Source organism: Tyto alba, unplaced genomic scaffold (assembly GCF_018691265.1).
Source record: "Tyto alba isolate M040663 unplaced genomic scaffold, T.alba_DEE_v4.0 Super-Scaffold_13, whole genome shotgun sequence".
NCBI lineage: Eukaryota > Metazoa > Chordata > Aves > Strigiformes > Tytonidae > Tyto > Tyto alba.
The window spans coordinates 10518320-10541636 of record NW_024881275.1 but is presented as its reverse complement, the minus strand read 5'-3'; positions in this window follow the sequence as shown (position 1 = coordinate 10541636).

The following is a 23317-nucleotide window of genomic DNA, read 5'->3' as shown; positions in this document are numbered from 1 at the left end:
TGTTTTAAACATGAATGCTTTTGAAAAGAACCATTTGTCCATGGCTTATCTTCCCAGGTGCCACGCTAGACAATCACATCATGTCTTGAAAAGACTTACTTTGCTTCTACAGCATGTACACAACTTCAAGATTTGCAAGCATATGCTAGCAAAAAAAGGCCTGGGAAAATGCATTTGCACATAAGTACAGAGTTATACACTGTTTTGCCTCTCAGAATTAAATGTTTTGAGGGAATGAATTACTAACCAGAGCCTATATCCTCTGAAGATAATTGAGAACCTGATGCTCACTGACTTCAGTGGGAGTTAGTTACCCAAGAATCTTTTGAGAGTAAGCACTGATACAGCATTGCAAGATAACACCAGAAACTACTTGCATTTAACACAGTTTGGCTTTGATCTATGTTTTCTGTGGAAAGCTGTAGGCATGCCACAGTCCACCTATGGGAATAATCATCTAGAGCTGTTGTGCTTCAGCTGGTTGAATCTGCAAGCTGAGAGGCAAGAGACAGCACCAGAGATAATACAATGCAGGTGAGTAATTCACTAAAATGTTGAAGGGGATTCAGGAAATGGGCCAGGTGGGTGAAAAATTAAAGAGAGAAGGATCATGTGAAAAATCACAGTAATTTCAACAAAAGCTAAGACAATAGCTAACACTGACTCGTATTCATCAACTTTTATGAACTTTCAAAAGCAGGTATGTTATCAGAGAAACAGCAAAGCAGGCATCTGACTTCCAAACAGCAACCAAAAGTCCACTTTCAGCACAATACTGAGACATTCAGCGTAAGAATAAGTATTTAGGAAGTTCTCCATTATTACCTTCTTCCTGAAATAGAAGAAGGTCCTGTCATGGTTAGAAGGGATTTTAAATTGTTCTGAAGAGATATCAACAGCTTTTTCAAACAGATGCAAAATTTTCTTCCTTCATTGTTGAATACAAGTAACATCACATATGTTTCCTTAAGTTTGGTAGGACTTCAGTAGGATCTGTTCCGGTTTCATAGATACTCTTATCTGTACAGCAGAATCAGGCAATACCAAATTATTTCATTACACTTTACCGCATGTCCTGGGTTTGAATGAGTGGTGGAGTTTTTTGGTGGCAGGGGAGGGAGGCTATTGGGGCGGCCCCTTGTGAGAAGCATCTCAAAGCTCCCCCAGCTCCAAGTCAGCTCCACTTCTGTTTGGAAACTGAGACATTGATTTATGGCCTGTGGCTTCTGCCTGATTGATCAAGGTGCTGTGGCTGAAGAAGGCTGGGGTCTTGTGGGAAAAGGTAGCCCTGCAGCTGTAATTCAGCGCTGGGAAGATTGCAGCATGCGGGGGAGTCCCACACTGGAGCAGCTCGGGAAGGGCTGCAGCCGTGGGAGAGAATCCAGTTGGAGAAGGTTGGTGACCCATGACGGAGCAGTGTGGGGAAACGCTGTGGCCCATGGGAGGGACTCATGTCAGAGAAAGTTTGTGGAGGACTGTCTCCTGTGAGAGGGGGACCACGATGGAGCAGGGGGAAAAAGTTCCAGAAGCTCCCCCCACTGAAGATTGAAGAAGTGGCAGCACTGTCTGCACCCCCCATTCCCTGCCCCTGCGCCACTGGGGGGAAGAGGTAGAGATATCGGGAGCAGAACTGAGCCCGGGAAGAAGGGAGGGGTGGGGGGAAAGTGTTCTCAAGATGTGGCAATGCTTCTCACTGTCCTACTCTGTTACACGTTATTAGTGTCTGTAATAAATGTATGTTATTTTTTTTCTTCCCCTAATGAGTCTGCCTTTTGTTAGTGACCATAATGGGTGATTTTCCCCTCCCAGTCCCAAGCCTGGCTCATCTGTCCCTTCTCATTGCCAGAAGAGAAGGGAGAGAGAGTGGCTGTGTGGTGTTAGGCTGTCAACCAGGCTCAAACTATGACATCATATTAAAACAAAAAAATAATGCTGTCCATAGAATGGAGGAAACAGAGAACTGTCCTACTAGCTGGGAAAACAAGGTCAGGGTCCAAATATCCTGTAAGCTTTGTAACAGATTATTTGGTAAGTGTTCGAAACTGGTGACAATTTTAAAACAGGTAACTACAATGGCAAAAGCATATATAAACATTATTTTAACAGATAACCTCAAAGGCAGCAGTGACACAGATAGAGACCTTAAAATGTGCTGCAGGGCCTAGACTACTTGAGAGTACTCCACCTGCAGAGCTCCTACAAAGCAAGGTTTATATATTTTTAAAGGGGTTGGGGTTGGTTTTTTAAGCGTTATCTACCACTGTACAATACTCAAAAGTAGGATAATGTGCTACTGATATACTTTAAGAATTGTAAAGGTTTGTTTATTTGGGAATTTCAGCAAAATGCCTTTCAGTAGAATCTGTCAGGAAAAGAAACTAGAGCTATGGGAAAGAACTCTTCTAATGAGAAATATGTTTCATATCTAAAGCAGAAATCCTTGGGAAAACGAAAAGCTTCAGCCCAGATCCCAAAGCCTGATAGGAAGAGAACCACACACAGATTTTCAGCTTGCATTTCTACTCTGCCTAAAGGAGACTGAACTAGGCTCTCAATTTTAATGGTACTGAGTGTCTTGGGGTGAGGGAAAGGTATTGATTTCACTTTAAAAATCCCTCAAGCCTTTTATTGCAAGATGAAGAAAAGCCATTCCTCACTGACTCCTAGAAGTATTGGTGACACAAAGTGTTGCTTTAAGTTTTTGCAAGCAAGAAGAGGAAGAAAAGTCCTGAAGAGCCCCACTGAAGCACCTTGATCTTAGCGAAACCTTCAACAGTAGTGATCAAGCAAAACAAGCCTGCTTTTGCCTACACCATGGGGAACACACTGCAGCCATGCAGAACAGTCAGCTAAGTGACAGTTCCAAAGCATATATTGTCAGGATGAGACAAAACAGATTCATCAGTGGGCAAAGGATTTATGTTGCCCTGAACGTTACTGGGTCAGGAGCTGACTACAGGAACAAATTTATACAAAGCTCAGTCCTGTAGATATCATAAGCCTCCAGGAAATCACTTTCAGAAAGTTAACATTATTTCCAAATATCCTTGCTTCTCCTATTCTCTGCCTTCCCTTTCAAGGTAGATAAATTGTTTTTGGCCCTTCAGGCCTTGATGCAGTCACAAACATTCCCCCATGACTCAGCCCATCATAAGATCCAGAGTAAGACAACAGGTACTGTGATAATTCATGGGACAGGGAAGGTTGTGTGGACAGGGTTTAATTTCTGCTCACTAGGACTTCTACTGCATAACTTGGCAGTACGGATTTTCACCTTGCTACTGCAGGATGTGCAGCTTTCTGGTGTGGAGCAGCAGGTGGTGCAGCATCAACATGGATGCCAGTGGCAAGGAGCAGAGTCACAGGAGCACTCAGTCAGACCCTGGACTTCAGTGGAAAACAGATATTAACAGCAAACAGGCAGTCTTGGAGGCTGCTCCTGCCCTGCTCATGGCTCTTCATTACAGCCTCAAATGAGGCATGTTCATGAGCAACAGCCTTATAGTAACTGTCAGACAAACTCAGATAGGGCCAATCACCAGGTAGGTGGAAACGACCAGCACTGGGAAGCAGATCTGCCATCACACCTGCTCCAGCCAGTTAGGCTGTGTAAAACATCCCCTTACTAATTTTTAAGTTTCACAGGTGCTGCTCCTGGCTTCAAAGTATCACAAAGAGGTCAAGTATCACAGAGCACTGTCTTGCAATTGGTCTTGATCTTCCCACTAACAAGGTGGGTAGACCTCTCTAGTGCAGATGCTGACAGATGGATCTTCTTATTTCATTCTTCACTACCCTTCTAAGTAACATACAACATGGGGAGAGAGTTCAGGAGCTAAACACAACCACCAGCTGTGGTTTTCTTTGTGGCCTTTTCAGAAAGAGGGTGGACTGGCAGGGTGGGAATTTGAAAGGTTTAGAAATCACAGTCAGCATCTGGCTGCATCAGTTTACCCTTGTTTCCCACCTTACCTCTCCTTTCCTGTGTAGTGAGGTCTACCCAGGGTTTAGCTCTGGAGTTGCAGCAATACTGACAGTCACCAGCCCCTGTAGCAATGTTGATAATTTTGTAGAAATGACACATGATAAGAGGACCATAATAGATGCTTGCATTTCCTGAAAGTGTCTTGGTCATTTAGATAGCTTCAGTACTTTGAGGCCATATGATTTATTGTGTGACAGGGAAAGCTGTCAAGCTGATGATTTCCATTTTTTCTTGATCAAGAAGCTAAACACACTTTCAGAGCTAAGGTAATACCAGCAAGGGATGCTCTTAAGTACTTCAAAGATTCAAGATTAATTTGCCTTAAAGAACAACAAAATTAGTCTTATCTCTGGTTTCCCCAAGAACTTTTATCCAGTGTTGCCCATGTATTTCTTCCACTCCGGTGTTTCTCTACGTTTTCAAACTTTTGCAGTCATACATACTTCATTCCTACCACAGAGAAAACATGATGAAATCTGCTACTGTCAGAAACAGAAGAGCTGATAGTTAAATTAAATAGCTACACAGAGCTTTACTCAAAAATGTTAAAAATCCAGGCCAACCATAATTTTAAGTGAAAAATAGCACAACCCTTCTTTGCTGTGCTCCTCATTTCTTGAATTTAACTGTCACATGGGTGACAAATATCTTTCTTTTGCAAGGTATTCCAAATCCATCTGAAAAAAGTAAGTCTCTAAGCCTGATTGATCTCTCAGATTTCCACCTAAACTTGTGTAAGGTAAAAGGGTTCAGTCATAGGTTCACCTTTGCTCCTCTGCTCTGCCTGTCATATGAACACAATTTACTCATTTTCAGGACCCACAAACTTTTCCAGGCTGGAACAGAGCTTAGGTTGTCTTTGCTCTCCATCTATCTGGAGCAGAAAGACTGAATGTAGAGGGAATGCTGGAGCACATTGAGTGATCTGCAGTAATTCAAGTGACTGCTCCATTAGACTCCTCCTCCACCCATGCACAATACCTGTACAGCCCAATGCAAGCAAAAAAACTAGTAATGACCATCTGTGAACACAGCCAAACACATGGCAGGAGGAACAGCCTGGCTCCAGTATCACTTGACCATTTTGGACACAGGACTATTAAAGGCACCTCTTTTTGTCATACCACAATGTGTGCTTCCATCCCTCAAATAAGACAGCACAGTCTTGACACAGAAAGCTTTGGTTAACAACAGCTATTTCAGTGGAGAAAGAATCAGACACATAAATTTTCTGCCATTCCCATCAAAAGAAAACTCAAGGTCATACTTGAGCAATACAACAGGAGTGATGTTTTTCCAATAACTGTGGGAAGGCACAATGATATCTACATCTGTGATGCACAAACACCACTCTCAGATTTCTGGCACTCTCAATCATCAAGCCAAGGCGTTGCTGGCACCCCCTCCTTGTCCTTGAATACCACTTACGGATCTCTTTCTGGAATACTGTTTAACTTTCTGTTTGAAGGAAAAGCCTATTTTCTCAAAATGCTGTTGTTGCAGAGGATGCAATTTGGGATAAATGAAAGTCAAATGGCTCTTGAGTTTGTGTTTGTAATGTTTAGTGACAAAATTCAATTAGGACCTGTATATGTAAATGCTAAGGCGTTCAGTTATGTTTAAGCTTGTGTGAATGTATAATCCTCTTACAGTCTAGATGATTTAATAGTTGCTCTCCTGAATAACGGTGCTTCTTTCCCCACAGGTAACACAGCTGAATACTGCAGCCCACAGACACAGGATTTAACTGTTTTGGAGGCCTCAAACTGAAACATAGTTGGAATGATGCCAGTAGAAAAAGTTATCTTTTATGCACAAAATATTTATCACTTGAAGCTCACCAAACACTCATGCAGAGACAGCTCTCTGAGAAAAGAGTTCTGTGCACAGAACTAACAGAAATCCAATTAGTTCACTGAAGCTAAAGAGGACACGTTTAATCTCATCTCTTAAAAGTTCTTTAAGAAGTTATTAAAAAGAAGTTTTAATTTATTGGGGTTTTTTTAGTCTCCTTAGGAATGACTAGGATTATACAGCAGTGGATTCCCAAGGGTAGATGTCGTGAAGTTCCATTCAGAGACAGAAGAATATATCACTGCCCATTGGAATTATCTTTCTGAAATTCGTCAGCCTTTAAAATGATGGAAAAGCTAGAGAGTACATAAATGCTTTTTTTTTTGAAAATCATGTCAGTGCCCTACATGATTCCAGTCACTCACTATACAGTGGCATTCACTTGGAAATGATCACCAATGAAACTGGTAGCTACTTCAAGAAGCAGTGCACAACTTACTGCACAGTGAGAAATCTAAGTATTTTTATTTTAATATATACTGGGATTTTTAAAATGCCTTCCAGAGAAACTGACTTTCTACAGATTTTTGTACAGATCAAGTCTCCTTTTTCCCTCCAAAACCAATGGACAATTTTAATCCTATTTTATTCTATCATAGTGCTCATTCATGCATGCAGAGCTATACATAATGCAGCACTACTCTAGGAGAGCAATAAAGACCTCAGGATTTTTTCCCTCAAAAACAAAAGCACTTTTATAGCTCAAATGATGGACTTATGATTTAAAACTAACTGTAGCCTAAATCTCCTAAACTTAGGCTTTCCCAGCATTTTCTTGGAGGAAAACACCAGCAGAGCTAAGAGGCCAGCATGTTCAGCCTAAGCATTGTATGGGGAGTAACATGCAGCTGTCCTGGGTTGAATGAGTGGTGGAGTTTTTTGGTGGCAGGGGAGGGGGCTATTGGAGCGGCCCCCTGTGAGAAGCTTCTTGAAGCTCCCCCAGCTCCACGTCAGCTCCACTTCTGTTTGGGAAATTGAGCCGATCGGCTGCGCCTCTGCGATAACGTATTTAAGAAGGGACGTGGTGACGTGCAGTGGGACTTGTGAGGAGGAGTTGCTGCAGCTGCATGAACACCAAGGTCAGTGGAGGAATGGAGGAAGAAAGGAGGGGGGAGGTGTGCCGGAGCAGAGACCCCCCTGTACCCTGTGGTGAGACGGCAGGGCGGCTCCCCCCTGCCACCCATGAAGATCTACGGTGGAGCAGACATTGATTTGTGGCCTGTTGCTCCTGCTTGGAATAATCAAGGTTCTGTGCCCGAAGAAGGCCGGGGTCTCATGAGAAAGGGCAGCCCCGCAGCTGTAATTCAGTGCTGGGAGGATTGCAGCATGTGGGGGAGCCCCACGCCGGAGCAGCTCGGGAAGGGCTGCAGCCGTGGGAGAGAATCCAGTCGGAGGAAGTTAGTGACCCATGATGGAGCAGTGTGGGGAACGCTGCGGCCCATGGGAGGAATTCATGTCAGAGAAAGTTTGTGGAGGACTGTCTCCTGTGAGAGGGGGACCACGATGGAGCAGCAGGAACAAGTTCTGGACACTCCCCTCACCGAAGATGAAGAAAGTGGCAGAGCTGACTGCACCCCCCATTCCCTGCCCCTGCGCCACTGGGGGAGGAGGTAGAGATATCGGGAGCAGAGCTGAGCCCGGGAAGAAAGGAGGGGTGGGGGGAAAGTGTTCTCAAGATGTGGCAATGCTTCTCACTGTCCTACTCTGTTACACGTTATTAGTGTCTGTAATAAATGTATGTACTTTTTTCTTCCCCTAATGAGTCTGCCTTTTGCTCGCGATCATAAAGGGGAATTTTTCCCCATCCCAGTGCTATCTCTAACCCCAAGCCTGGCTCTCTGTCCCTTCTCATTGCCGGAGGGGAAGGGAGAGAGAGGTGCTGCATTGTGGTTGGCTGCCAACCAGGCCTAAACCACGACAGCAACAAAGAGATGTGAAGGCGATGTAGGGAAAAGGGAGGGTGACCAGTCATAAGGAATCAATGCTATATCAGTGCCTTGCAATACTTTTCGTGATGGTTTTCCCTAATTTCCTTTTCCAATTCTTTTCCACTTAAACGTAAATAAAATCTTCTGAAGAAAAAAGAGTAAGAACTTTCACCTTAGAAGATTTCCTAAACACTGCCTTTTTTTTTGTTGTTTTTCAGATTTCTGTTCAGATGTAAAGGTGTTCTAGAATAGTGATAATGGAAAAACTTATGTTTTATGCACAAAATATTTGTCATTTGAAGCTGACAAGGGCTCTTATGAGGAAAGTTCTCTCAGAAAAGAGTTCTGTGCAAAGAACTGACTTTATATACTCTGGATGCCAATGTTTTCTTTTACCTTTTAAGTAGAAATATTTTTTTCTAATTTTTCATTTCAGACAGTAGTGCATTATTAAAGTCATAAGTTTCCAATTCCTATATCTAATTAATATTTAATTATTTTTTTCTCAACATTGCACCGGTTGTCACTGTTTTACAGTCTCAGTTTTCCCCCAGAGAAGTGATAAGTTTCTAGCCTTCACAACTCTAGGTAAAATTCAGTATACCAACAACACCAGCTTGAAACCCTGAAGGCATGCAGGAACAGAAAGATTTTTTTTTTTAAGTCATAATTTTGAGTACTTAGTTGACAATGTTTAATAACTTGGGATTGGCAATTTTGAAAAAATTAAATTAAAAGTGATAGTTGAAGTGAGATTTTTAAAAAGATAAGTCTATGCAGTGAATTATTAAAAAAGCAGGCTCCATTATTGCTTTAAATAACATCTCAGGTCTCTGAAGAGACATCTAAATAGCTATTTTATCAGTTATGTGAGAGAGGCATGGATAAATGAACATCAATTTAACTTAAAAATGACCACAGAATTCCAAACCAATTAGGGCTGGAAGATGCTCCATCAGTGGAAGCTTTTACTAAAAGCACTTTCCCAAGCTTCCCATGTGTGAGAGGCAACTTGTACCTCCCTGAAAACAGGACTGAGAAAAACAGCCTGAGCAAAACAAGGACGAGAAACAAGACTTGGTAAAGATAAGGGATGAGGGAAGCAGGAGGGGGAATGGAAGCCCTCTGAGCTGAGGAATGACTCAAACACTCACAGGTATTGAAACTATAGTCACAGTGTAGATAAAGTGGAGTCTGGAGCTGATGAGGCTGCCTGTATAGCACAGGGTGCAGTGGGGGAGGGGGGCTTGTAGAGACAGGATGGTTCTGCCCTGGTGCATCTTGTGAAGTTTCCAGGGTTGTCTGTCCGGTGAATGATCTTTCCTTTGTTATCCACAAAATGCATATTAAAGTTGACACCCCTGCATATGCTAATGTAGATTAACAAGATCATGCTAACAAGATCATCTCATGAAGTGCCTTACCCCTCCCCACACATGTGCTACGTAGATAGGTAGGTCAACCTAGGGGAGGGACCCAATGAATGTGTCTATAAATTGGGGAGGGGCAAGCAGTAAAGCAAGCAAGCAAAGAAGAGAAAGTGAAGAAGTGAAGACGACAGGTGTATCCCTGATGAACTTGGACAGGACCAAAGCAGGAACCTGGACCAGTGATCTCTGTTTCTACTTCTCTCTATATATCTCTTTTCTCTTTTTTCCTTTTTCCTTATCACTAGGTAACGCAAGGCATACTATATCACTCGCCATAGTTTGTTATATACATAGCCAATTATCATGTATCCAATTAATACATTGTGGGAAATTAATATATGTCTGGACTTTTAGACTTGTCTCACCATTGTCCACTCTGTTGGGGATTTATGAACCTAAGTCATTTGTCTCCCTCTTCTGAGCAGGACATGACACCATGGCATTTTGATTTAAAAGAATGACACTTTTTAGGGTTTTCCTGCTGCAAATATTCAACTCAGTTAAACAAGAGCAGCAGTAATACTGTCTGACATAATAAGCATTTGTCCAAACAGCAGTGAATAACCAAATGCAGAAAAAATACGCACCACAGACACAATTGAACTTCATGGTTCATCGTATGCTCCCAGCTCTACATTTCTGGCACTGCTAAGAGGCTTTTAATGTATTTTGGGTGTTCACAGGTCCCATTCGGCATAGCATGCAGGCCTTCTTGGTGGCCTGTGAGGGCCTGGAAGTCGTTTTGTCCACATTTCACAGGCACAGAATAAAAGGCTTGGGGAAGCCAGGTGACTTGCACAGTGTCTGCCTGGCTGTGCCTCGTGCCAAAGAGCTTGTCCCTGCAAGGGGGCCAGGAGGACTGCTTGAGAAAACACTCCCCCGGCAGCAGGAAGTGTCCTCCCACTGTTGCAGATGGAAGATGGGATCAATAAAGCACAAGCACTGCCCACTTCCCAGCTGTAGCACCCTCCAAGCACAGCAGAACCTTCAACCTCCCAGCCACCTTTCCAATTAGCACCTCTTAGCAGCCTCTTTATATGTACCTTTGAGAGTGGAGGCCTGTAATTCCAGCTAAGACCTCTGGGGATCGATTATGAGAACAGTCCTTGAGACTGTGCTTGTTCAAAGGATTAGACTAAAGTAGTTTGGTTTATGTTTTGTACCATAACTTCCCATTTTAATGATTGCCTTTGTTACTCCATCAGTAGAATTAAAACTTTCTATTTTCCTTTGGTTGCAGCCTTATTCATGCCCATGGTACTATACGTGTGTTTGCCACCGCATCAGTGTGCTTACTGTTCCTCCAGGGAGCTCAACATGAGCAACTTCTGCTCTGTTTAAACCATTTGAGCAAGATGATCCCTAGACTTTTTCTCCTGTTGCCCATGGCAATTTTCTGGTCTTGTGGCATAAAATTCTCTTTAAAACCCCCTGGCATTTTGACTTGGACATTGGAGATAGAAGAAGAATAGTAACAACAACAAAAATAACAAGGAAAATTATTTTCTTCTGATTTTGTTGTGCTCAGTTGCAGGGCTGCTTCTTCCAAATGGAGCTATCACTATCAGGCATGCAGAGGAAGATGAACCAGTTGGCAGCACTGTCATACAAGAAACCATAAGGTATAGGAGAACTTCCAAAAAATAGAGGGTACTTGGACAGAGTTGTTTTAGAGTTTTTTGCTAAACTTTTGATTAAATATCCATCACAACCACACAATATGTTGTTCTCTATATAAAATGTAAGGTATAGAAGAGGAACTGGTTGAGTGAATTTGTTTAACAAGAAGAGTTTCTCTGCAAGGTATTAAACCTTTGTTTCCATGTTCATAATCCCTTGCAGTAGTATGCTGAGTAAAATTTCCTAATTTCATGTCTGTAGGTTACCATTTATACTTGTAACGTGACAAGTAAATATAGCTTGGTAGCCTTTTACTGTGGGTTTAAAATTAGCAATATGTTTTTCGTAAACTCTGGGTGAATCAGCTCTTTCATTGTTCCTCAGCTGTAAAGACTGATGATGAAAACCTACTAAAAATATGTGGTATAAACTGGTAGAAGAGGAAGGCATAGTCTTTTTAGCACTATGGGCAGGAGCATTCATTGACAGCGCAAGCATGCTGCCATTAAGTCCAAACTGGTTTTGAAAAGCAGCCAGATGTGAGCTGAGTTGCAGATGGGGGGAGGCTGTCCTTGAAACATTGTCAGAGAGGGACTGAGTAGTCATGGTGGAATGCAGTCAGGAGTCGCCCATCAGTACATAGGACTGCACAAACAATGTTAGAGCATGTATCTCTGTAGCAATTTCAGAAAGTAAGTATCATTATTAAAAGGTTACTTGCCTTGAGGGAGACTTATTAGGAATATTTGCCAAATGGAAATGAACAGTTGAACCATACCCAAGTGCAGTGATGGAGATCGCTATCACATCTGTTGGCAGTTTCATCCCTGCAATGGCTAGACACCCAAGCAAAACATCACACAGGGAGATAATTCTCACAGCAACGCTGTCACTTGATACTGCAGAGTGACCAGTGGCCTCACAGAGTCAGGCAGAAGTGCTGACTTTTAGAAGAGCTGTTGATTCTTCAAGCAGCCATTTCTTCATGAGTCTGCATAAAACATTAATGCCATGACATTTGTTGAAGGCTTAAATCATCCTAATGAAACAGAAACAGTTACTGAACTAATTCATCCCAGCATGTTCCACTGCAGATCTTTTATCAGTGGTTTTAAGATAATGAAATTATAATAAGAAAAATGTGTAATTTTCCAGTGAGATTTAACCATATGCAGTTTTATCTGTTTATTTAAGAACTTGGGTAGTCCCAATCACATATTATCTGAACTCAGCCCTGGTATTTAGAAACAGACATTATTTGTATTTCTTTCACAAATCATTTTTACCTTAGCATGTAGGTGAAATATTTCAGAATTATTTCAGTGGGGGGAGGGTCAATGATATTAGGATTATTCCTAACTATTCAGAGAACTCCCCAAACCACTAAAAAACTAGAGTAGGCTGGAAAAGGACATTCTGGTATGATCAAAGATAGCTTTAGTTTCATGCAGTGTATGATGAAGCAGAGCCCAGTGCATCTGGGTAAATAAAGGAATGAAGACTGAAAGTAGAAGAGCTAATAAAGTGCAGTTTTTCTCAGTCTCTCTGACATTGCACAGAGTTTCTGGGAAATGAATGCATTCACATAGGCAAGTTAAAGCAGATGCATTTCTGCTACTGCTTCTAATGATGTGTAATGAAACAGAAATTCTTGCATTATGTGCAAAAAGATGCACCTAAACTTCTCCTTTTGAGTGGGTAAGAAGTGGACAAACCCCTGCTCCAAGATATCTCATGCAAAAGTACTCTGCTATTAGTAGTTTTCTATGTTTTTTTGTTTGTTTGGTTGGTTGGTTTGTTTTTTTCCCCCTTTTCTATGCAAAAATACACTTCAGAAATTCTTCAGGGCACTGCTGAGATGAAAATGTAGGAAACCCTAGTAAAAAGGGCACTATTTATCAAACAACATCAGCTGTCACAACAAAGGCTTTTACCAAAGTCTTTGGTATAACAAGTTCTTGGCTGAAAACCATAAAAATCTGCAGAGTGAGAACAGATGAAGGCCTCTCCAAAATAAGACCACCACAGTTTTACTCCCAGACATCTACAATCCTCTTTGTGAGCCTAAACACTTCCTATATGTGAAGCTCAATGTCAAATACAATGCACCAAGAAAAGCCAGCAGCCATAAACGTGTGTGTATATGCATTCATAAATGGGAGTCCCCAGGTTAGTTTTAAATACGCGGAGAGGGAAGTGTGGGTGTTTGTACACACACCGGCATGTATCTAAACATGTATGCATACATACATGTTTATGTATGCATACAAAAGGTTCTGCATGCAATTAAAGTTACAGTTATACATACTGTTGTATGTCTTTAGGAAAATCAAATCTTTCAGAAATTTGCTGTAAGGGCTGGGAGTTGTGGGAAAACGACTGCACGATTGTTATATAGACTCTCAAAGGTGAATGTTCAGTGAAACTGTCCCAGCAACCTGCCAGAACAGTTATAGGAAGAGAAGTACACTGGGTTACAGTAAGATACAGTGGAGAACCTGACATACTAAATTGGTGTCCATGTCATGCAATTACACCATTCAACAGACACTAGTTTCTGTTGGTGTCACTACTGCTGTAGGCGTTGCCTTAGTAGGAAGGGATTCCTTCTACAGTAAACACGGAGTCTGTTAAAGGAATTGGCATGGAAACTGATGCTCTGCTTTTCAGCTTTTCACTCGCAGAAAGCTGAAAAACAACTTCCCAGAAAAAGTGGAGGTCAAACAAGAACACAAGCAATGCCAGTGACCTGTCTCTGAGATGAGCCCTTTGGGCTATCTGCTGAACAGGTCGGTGGCATCACCTCAGGCACACTGGCTCCACAAGATGCACATCAGTGTATGGCAGAGTCAGCAGAAGAAACAGAGAAGGAAAGCAGGCCATGGTGCTGCATTTAAGTCAATCTGACACTCCAATCCACACCTCAAAATCTGAGTCACTCCTTTTCATTCTGCCAGACACATTTCTGAAAAAAGCATGGGTCTGTCTCCATCCATCTTCCCACAGCTCCCATTGCTGATCTTCTTCTCACTTACCACTGGCAAAACCTAAAGCTTACTTAGAAAATGCGATCTTTAATCTTGGACCAAGTGAAGCATCTTTTATGATCTAAGACTTATAGTGGAAGCATTAAATTAAATCCCTGCCTCCCTGACCTAGCTCCTAAATCTTACAAATTGCAGACGTTCTCTCTTGATTTACTTCCACAGTGTTTCTTAGAAAACAGATTATTTTACATCTAAAAGCTTAATGTCCACCACCGTCACCCTTGGCATCTCTCAAGGGATAGTTTAGACTGACTTACGCTGAGGGGCAGCTTGAACTCCTGAGAAACACTGGTATGTCAGTGAAAGACGGTAGTCGAGTGATGAACCAGGAGGCAAACACTTCCCCTTGCCTGCTGCCTAAATGAGAACATATACAATTTCTGGCTACTCTGCACAATTTAGGTATCTAAGAAGTGCTGCTCTGCTGAGCTGTAACCACTTCCCCCCCCTCCTCGCCCCCCCCCCCCCCCCCCCCCCCCCCCCCCCCGAAAAATTTCAGAGGAACTGGAATGGAATGAGTGCAAATGCCCGCATTTGCCCAAAGGCATTGAAGTCCTCACTCCAGGAATCCAGGCACCAGCCAGGCCAGCTCCGGAGCAAAGGGTTTCCTGCTTGCGGGGACTTGCTGCATGCCTACCCCCAAGCAGCAGCCGCTGGTGCCACATGTCTCCGGCCTGGAGGGAGCCCTCTGGAGATGAACGGCGGCTACGTGGACACTATAGTTCCCGTTACAGGTTCGTAAAGGATAAGGTGCGGTAGAAAAAATATACCTATGTACACTGTTTTATATATATATATATATATATATATATATATAAATGATTTCGTAGTTATACTAAAATAGCAGAAACCAGTTGTGACTTAGCACAGCAAAAGCACACTTGCACACGTGCCATCAGCCCCACAGAGTCTGGACTTCGAGACGGCAAGGCACCAATACTGAGCGGACGTCTCCACGACGACAGCGTTGGCCGGACTTGGTTGCCGCGCCGTGTCGCAGCTCCGGGTGAATTCTACACCCTCTGCATCCCGTCACGTAGGGCCAGGACGTGCCAGGAGGCGGGCAAAGCACGTCCTGACTGGTGTACTGTCAAAGCACCGCTTGCGCTTGCGCTGTAACAGAAAAGGTGGTCGTCTTGGCCCCTTGAAGGTCGTGACTTCATCCTCCCTCCTCTGCATCGCCTACCCAGCAATGTCCCTTGTGGTCTTAGTGGCATGCAGCCCAGTTTCATAGCGTGGGTAAGCGTGGGTAGAGGTCCATTTTGCTGCTTCCTTCCTCTGATCTTTAACTTTCTTATGCTTTAACCTTCAGTTGTTACCTGACGTGTAGCTAAACAAGAACAGCGTCCCGTGCAGCAGTCACGCACACGGAGGCGCAAACCGTAGAGACTTCTTCCATCGGATACAGTCTACCGATCAAAAAATAGATTTGCACTAACACAAACGATTTGTCCCATCACTGACACAGCTATTCGTGCTGTCAGGTTTTCCGTTCCCTGACAGAGCGCTCACAAGTGAGTTTTGTGAAGCCTCAGGCCGGGATTAGCTCCTTCTTGAGGCTCTGTAAGGCAACACTCGGGTGCTGTTACTCAAGTAGCCAGAAGGTGACAGGCCTGGAAACAACCTTTGAGTCAGACTGACTTTAGATTTAGCACGCTTCAGAAGGCTGTGTCTGGTCAGTCAAACTGAGCCGTGGACAAATAAGAAAGCATACGGCCTGCCACTCCTCTTCTGAAGCAGCAGTGCCCAATGCAGGTAGGCGCTGCCAATGCAGACTGAGCGAGACGCGTGGGTAAAGCACGACAGCCTTTGAACAGGAACCAACTTTCTGTTGTTGCTTTGAAAAAAGCCATTCCAGGGCCCCTTAAACCACAGCCAGTGTGACCTGAGTGCAAGCACTTGTGTCGAGATGGGAGTGCCAAAGCCCGTGAAGGAGGCTGAGCGAGCACGCCAGGGACAGGAAGGCCCGGCAGGAAACGCTCCTGTGCAGCCGCACGGGAAGCCTCACGCCCAGCCTTGCAGCAGCTTCATCGAGCCCTGGCTCGGCGCTCCCTCCTGACTTGGCAAAGCAATTCGGCACCAGCTAGGAAGCAACCGAATCCCACAGGACTCAAAGCGGACCGAGGCGGTGCTAAACCGAATTCTCTCAGCAGAGGCCACAGTCGCCTATGGCGCTCTGCACCCTGCACACACAGGACGTTAGCTTGCTCAAGCCAGAAGGTTTAAGAAGACACCTTAATTTCTGACCCTCTCCAACCACCTTCTCCTGGGAGACGACTCCCTCGGGATACACACTGAGGAAATACCCTTCTAGAGACCGGGGATAGCTCTCCTCCCACATCTTCTTTTAACTACAAGTTATAAAGCATTGCTCACTAAAAAGCAACACACAACGAAATAATAATAAAACTAGTAAAAATAATAGGGACAATTGGAGGGGGAAGGAACTGAGATGCTATATCCTAGTTGCTAGATGATGCAGAGATGTTAAAAGGGTATCTAGATGAAGAATAAAAAAACTATTTAAATGACGCTTTCCCTATGCTTTTGACATTGGAGATGGATCTCTAGGACCAGCAATTTTGCTTGCAGAAGCAGTAGATGAAGTGAATATCAAGCAAAGGAAAACTGCTCAAGTACACATACAAGACTTGGGTTGAACTGTGAACAATCAAGTGCCAGAGCGGCTCCCACGTGTGGGTGTGGGAGCAGGGGATTGCTGTTTCAGCAGAATTCAGTCACCTCTCAGTGTCACCTAACATGCAAGACACAAAAGTGCCTCAAGCAGAGCTATCCTCATCTTATCTTATTAGTGGCAGAAAGCAAAGCGAACACAGTCAAGATTAACCCAGCTGCAAAGGCAATGAATCAGCCAGAAGCTGGGTCTCCTCACCAGCCTGGAGCCTGTGCACCTGCAGGGCACGCAGGTGGCATGGACACATGGCATGTGTGCCTCTGCCTCGCCACACAGTGCAACACGTAACAGGAGCTGCCTTGCCTTCAACGTTCCTTCGGTTAGAGGCAACCCCTTTCTGAAACCCAGATTTGTGCCTGTAACTGTCAGAAAGCACAGAGTTCTCCCACCCAAAGTCTTCAGTCTTTCTACTACATGACTCTGGTTAAAACAAAAACAAAATCAACAAAACCCCCCAAAACCCCAAAACAAACAAAACAAAGAAAACCAGGTCTATGTATCAAGCCTGGGGACATTTTAGACCCAAAATTGTGGTTTGTCCTATTTTAGTAGTTCCCTAACACTGGCTTTTTAGTGTGAAGTCTCCTGTGATTCAACAATAAATACACTAAGTATTTTAAACCTGCTGAAGCCTTCCCCTTTCTATTCCAGTTCTGTAGGCTGGGACACAACTGCCCATAAATAATGACATGTGACGTGCCAAAGAATAGCTGTCAACTCCTGCATGGGCCCCCTACTGAACTAAAATGATGAATAATGCAACGGAACGCAAATAAAACAACTGCAGGGGGAGGCTGTAGCAAACTGCAGAGTCCAGAAGTGCAGCCCAGTTCCCGGTGGGCTTGTAATTCTCACCATTTCCATCTATTTTGGGTGGCAAAGCTCCTGACCCCGCACCAGCACAAGTGCTGCTTCAGGTGGGAAGGAAACCAACCTCTGCTTGAACTGGAGTGAAGCCCGTGGGACTGGGAAACAGGACCTCAGTTGCTCCAGAGAAACAACCTGCTGTGCGGGTGCAACATAACTGCTTTAGGTTAGAAAATACTTGCCAGTGTGTCACATATCCATGGCGTACTCGTCCTGATCGTTCTGTCTGTGCACGGCATTTGTAAGTAAACATGGGAACACGTTTGCAAACAAGTGTATGTCAAAAGTAAAGGCAAAAGGTGCGGGTAAACCTCAGGTTCCTGCAGCTGGATAGCTCTGGTGCAGCCGTAACAAATAGGGCAGGAACAGGCCAAATGCAAGCAACTTCTTCCCATTGTCACACTCCACTAAGGCTGAGCAACTGTTCTGCATTCATGGCTGGGGAAGTGAATGGCCCTTGGCTGGCAAGAGAGGCAGCCATTCAGAGAAGATCCAAGGGGTTCCAGTATGCAAGTATTTGTGCTAGAAGAGAACCTTTACAAGAGAAACAGTTTCTAAAATCCCATTTGGGCCCCTTGCTCATAGGGCATAGAACATTTGTTCATGGTAATACAAAACATCACATCCATGAGCTCCGCATTCCCAGTATGAAGGTACTACTCCCTACAACCAAACATTACAAAAACGGCATTTCAACAAAAGCACGGCTGCTCGTATAGGGCTGATGGAAAGTAGAGCTTTCTCTAGCAATGTTCAGACCAGTTGTCATTTTCTGCCTCAATCGTGGGAGGCATTTAATGGAAAAAGCCACCACCAGCAAGAATAGCTGTTGAACTGCCCTATCTTCTGCTGGACCAGCATGCAGGGTGCGTACACCAGCTACAAACAGAACTGACAGCCACATCCAGAGCCCCAGGTCTCAACCAACTCGAAGCCTCACTCTTGTTGAGCCTTGCTCATTGAAGTATTGCTGCATTACACTTCCATTTTAGAAGAGGGATCATTCTGACTCCTGGCACGGGCAGAAACTTAAGAGGGAACAAAGTCGTCGTAGGTAGAAACGAGTGCTCTGGTTCAGAGCTGGCATTCCCTATACCCTGGGAGATGTGCAGCACTAACTCTCCTCAGGAAAGCTGAACGGTTAAGAAGGTGCAACTCCCTGCCTGCTGGCGGGATATGGATATAAACAGATTGAGATATAACTCGGGCAACTTCAGCCCTCTTCTAGTGGCAAAAAGTGGTGTCGGTAGCAATGAGCTTAAGTCAAAGCAGAAGAAAAGCCCAAACTTTAAATATAGACCTCCAACTAGAGAAGTCAAGAGGAAGCACAAGGCTGAAAAAAGATCTGTCCTCCCTGGATTTGTATACAAGATGGTATTACCAGTTATGCAGATTCGTAAAGTAATTCTTGTCATCTAAGGCTTTTTAAGAGACCTGAGCTTTACAAAAAAACTGTGGATCAAACTCTTCTCTGTTTTGATGCTTCTGTAACAATAGTAAATTCATAAAATAACACCGTATTCTTTATAAAAGAACAGTAAGTCTACTAACATTTAATTAAATAACTCCCATGTCATCCTTGTGCAAGTGACAGCAGAATTATCCATTCTTTGAAATGAAGACAAACATGCAAAATATTTCATTTTATCATGCACTGTCAAATCAATGTCATCCAAAAGCTTCTGTGACTTCAGGGACCGCTGATCTTCTCAGCTTTGTGGAACACAGCAAGCACTGTAATTTTAAGTCTTAGTAAGTTGTAGGCTAAGTTGCATGGTTCCTGTATTCCAGAGAAAGTAAAGGCAGTTCAGAACATCTCCTACTTGCAAGGCAAGAGTGTCAGATGAAGCACTTGGCAACCATGGATGATTTACAAGTGTGCAACAGGCTTAAGAAGTGACAATGACAGGAACTAACAGTCCAGCAGCACATTCTTTTTTGCAATAATAATGATGCTCAATTAAAATAAATAACTTTTATTTTTGGAATCAGTAGCTCAGCTAGTAACCCTACATACATTGACTATGATCTATCTGGCCTCATGTAAGGTCTTTGACATGGTCTCGCACAACATCCTTCTCTCTAAATTGGAGGAATGTGGATTTGATGGAAAATATTTGTTTCTACCTCACTTTATATTCCAAATCTTCTTGAGGAAAACCATGCTCAGCTGTAATCCCACCTTGCATTTAGCAAGGGCCCAGGGAAATTTTGTTGGTATTTTGATCAAAAAGCCTGGCTCAACACTTTCCAGTAAGTTGGGGTGTAATCTAAATTAAGAGTCTGATTTGAAAAGGGTATTCAAGTCATCCTTGTACAACAACATAACTGGCCAAGCACAGCACGGCAAAACAGCAGCTTCAGGAGTGTATGATTTTTGCTGGGGTCAGTACGATTTACAGCATGAGGTTCCTGGCCAAGCTTGCTGATCCTTGGGGCCGTGGAGGCTCAGCAAGTCTCTCATCCCCCAGACACCACGCAGCTGCTGGTTCATAGCTAATCTCTTTCTTATTCCTACCCTGTTTTCAGCTATACAGTACAAAACACAATGTAATATTTCATTAGAATGTCATTAATACAGTGGTATTTGGATGCTAAGACTCCTTTTTAATTGACTTGGTGTCTAGTGACCTTTAACTGTTTTTTTAAGTCCTGAGTTGCATCTCATTACCAGAAGATGGAAGCAGAAGGAGGGGAAGCCGTTAGAGGAATCTGAAGAAGGGCTTGGGGAAGAGGTTAACAACATGCACACAAATTTGATGGTTCTTAAAACACCCACTGGAAAAACATTTGAGACATTTTATTTATTACTGACTATTAATACTGTTGCAATTGCAGCTGGACTTAAGAACCTCTGAAAACTATTGAGGGTTTTGAGAAGCCAGGGCAAGCACTTTTTCTTCAAAGACAATCCCCCTCCATTTATTCTGAAGAATGAATGAAGTAGAGTGGGCTCACTAAGTGCTGTGTAATTTGGCCTCTTGATTATGTGCTTGAAAAAATGTAGTACTTTAAAAACAGGTAATGTAATGCAAAGGTTGGCCTTTTCTTCCCTACTTCGAACATGTCTGAGTCTCAAATAACACACTGAAGGAAACCTAATGACATTGCTTGACCCAAACATTGTGCATCCCTGATGCATTTTGTTTACCATACAGAGAGATACTATTACCATTTCCTCTCCATCTGGACATTTTCCACGGTAGGGAGGAGCTTTCATTTAGCAACTAGAGCAAGGGTGTTTGTGTTTCATTCTCAGATCTGTTACTGTGTCATTAATATGTTGTTTTCATATCATGTACATATCTGTGTTGCAAAGGGTGAGTATCTTCATCATCTTTAAGATGTTAAGAAATATGCAACTGGACTGAGCCACATTAGAATTCTGCATATTTCACTTTAAAAGTCAGCTTATCATTGACTTCAGAGAAATGTTGAAGTACATAGGGTAGGTTTTGTCATGGTCTTTAGAAGATTAGGAGACAGAAAATCCTAGCTTTTACCACTAGCACTTCAAGAAAATGCAACAGACAGCATTAATCAGCTATTCGAAGTTGGATGGTGAATTTAAGGCATAAAGTAAGGTTTAAATTTTTGTCTGCCAGGTTTCAGAAACTGCAGGATGGCTTACTGAAGAGTAGTAGTTTTATCTGTTGTAACTAGAGGACCTACAATTTTCTTGCCAGCAGAACGTTTCGTCTAGTGTGCATTACTACAGTTCAAGAATTCTGTTGCCTAAAGTGTATGCATTTTGCAAATAAAAACCTCAGGAAACAATAAAAATAGCCAGCCTTCGTGAGTGGAGATAAAACAACACAGTCATTAAAGTAATGCACTGTTATACATACTGACATTTCTGATGATATTTGTTCCAAAATCACCAAAGAATTTACCTACTTCTACCAAAAGAAAAGAATAAGATTGCTATATATCCTGCTCTGACTTACTTTTATCTTCATCAGGAGAATTTCCCATTGGCTGTTAATTTTTGCCTGCTGTGCTGAGTTTGAGTGGTGGGGTTTTTGGTACTAGAGAATGGGGCTACAGCAGTAGCCCCTTGTGAGATGCTTCTTGAAGCTCCCCCAGTCCAAAGTTAGACCCACCTCTGTCCAGGGACGCCAATTAGTGATGGTGACTGCACCTCTGTGAGAATGTATTTAAGAAGGGGAACCTGAGAGAGGGTTGGGACTTGTGGGGAGGCATTGCGAGGGTGCTACCTATGCAAACACTGAGGTCAATGGAAGGAAGGAGGAGGAAGGCAAGGAGGTGTGCTGTAACAGATGCCCCCCTGCATCCTGTGGTAAGACGTCAAGGCTGCCATCTCTACTATTTGTGGATGTCTGAGGTGCAGCTGAGGCCAACCTGAAGCTTGTGGATGAGCCCATACCGGAGCAGGTGGCTGTGCTTAAAGGAAACTGGGACTCTGAGGGGAGAATCAGCCCCCCCTATTGTAGTTTGGCACTGGGAGGACTGCAACACACAGGGGTGACCCATGCCAGATCAACCTGGGAACAGCTGCATCCTGTGGGGAGGACTCACTGCAGAGAAGGTTCATGGAGGACTGTCTGCAGTGAGAGGGGAGCCACAAGGAGCAGGGGAGGAATGTGCAGCATTCCCCCCACCTCCTGAGAAGGAAGGAGCAGCAAGCTGACTGTAACCCCCATCCCCTGCCCCCTGTGCCCCTGGGGGAGGAGGTAGAGAGATTGGAAGCAAAGCTGAGACTGGGGAGAAGGGAGGGGTGGGGGGGAGGTGGTTTTGGATGTGATGGTGCTTCTCTCTCTTCCACCCTCTCTGTTAAGTGTTGTCTTTGTTAGCGTTTGAATTAAAGTGATGTTCTTTTTCTTCCCCTAAGGAGTCTGTCTTTTGCCCATGACCATAATGGGTGAGCCACCCCTCACTATCCTTATCTCAATTCCTGAGCCATTTTCCTTCATTTTCTTCTTCTCAGCACTGGTGGGAAGGGGAAAATGAACAGTTCTGTGGTGCACAGTTGCCCTCTGAGCTCAAATCATGACACTGCAACATGCACATTTTGCATTTTTTAATAAAATACTGCTGTAAATTATGCAGTGTTTTTAGAATACTACTCTATACTGCTCTCTCCAATCTTTAATAGTCAAAACAGTGGTGGGGACATTTATACTCTGTAGGCACATGTGCCTCTATACTAATATTTACTCACAAATGTAACATGATTTATACGAGAGTGATAATATTATATATTGCAAGTCAATGACAGTAGTCAGAAAATTGCAAAAAGTCTTTTTTTGTGTTTAAGATCACACACAAGAGTCACACCCATGCCATGTGAAAAGCGTGTCTAAAGAGCTTTCCTGTCATCCAAAAATAGCTTAGTGCTTATCATGTACACAGCCAACTGTCAGATCTGAGAAAAAAATCCCTAGTACATAGAGAACCATCTCTCATTTGGCATGAGGTTTAGAAATATATTTGGGGAAGCAAAACTTGAATGAAAATCCTGCACAGCTCTTGACATAAGTAGGCCGGTTTTAATAAAACGATAGATAACATGAGACCTTGTGCCAAAATCTTGACTTGAAAACGCTAAAAATGTCAACTTCTTCCTCTTCATCGGGAAGTTGTAATTTCACAGCTGCAATTTCAGTTTTTAAACCAGAGATTCTCTTTCTCTCAACCTTTTCGGAATTTGATTAATAGACTAACAAAAGTTTAAAAGGTAGGAGTGGAGATATGCAGCTCATAGGCAGCACAGTATTTGAAAATAGCTGTAGCTCAGGGAATTTTGCAGAGATAAAAAAGGGGAAGAATAAGGTCTCATCCTGCATCCAGAAAACAAATGGGAATATTGTAATTTGCTTAGCTAAAATATGCACCCCACTATGCAGACAAGGTTCATCAGACAGTAGAAA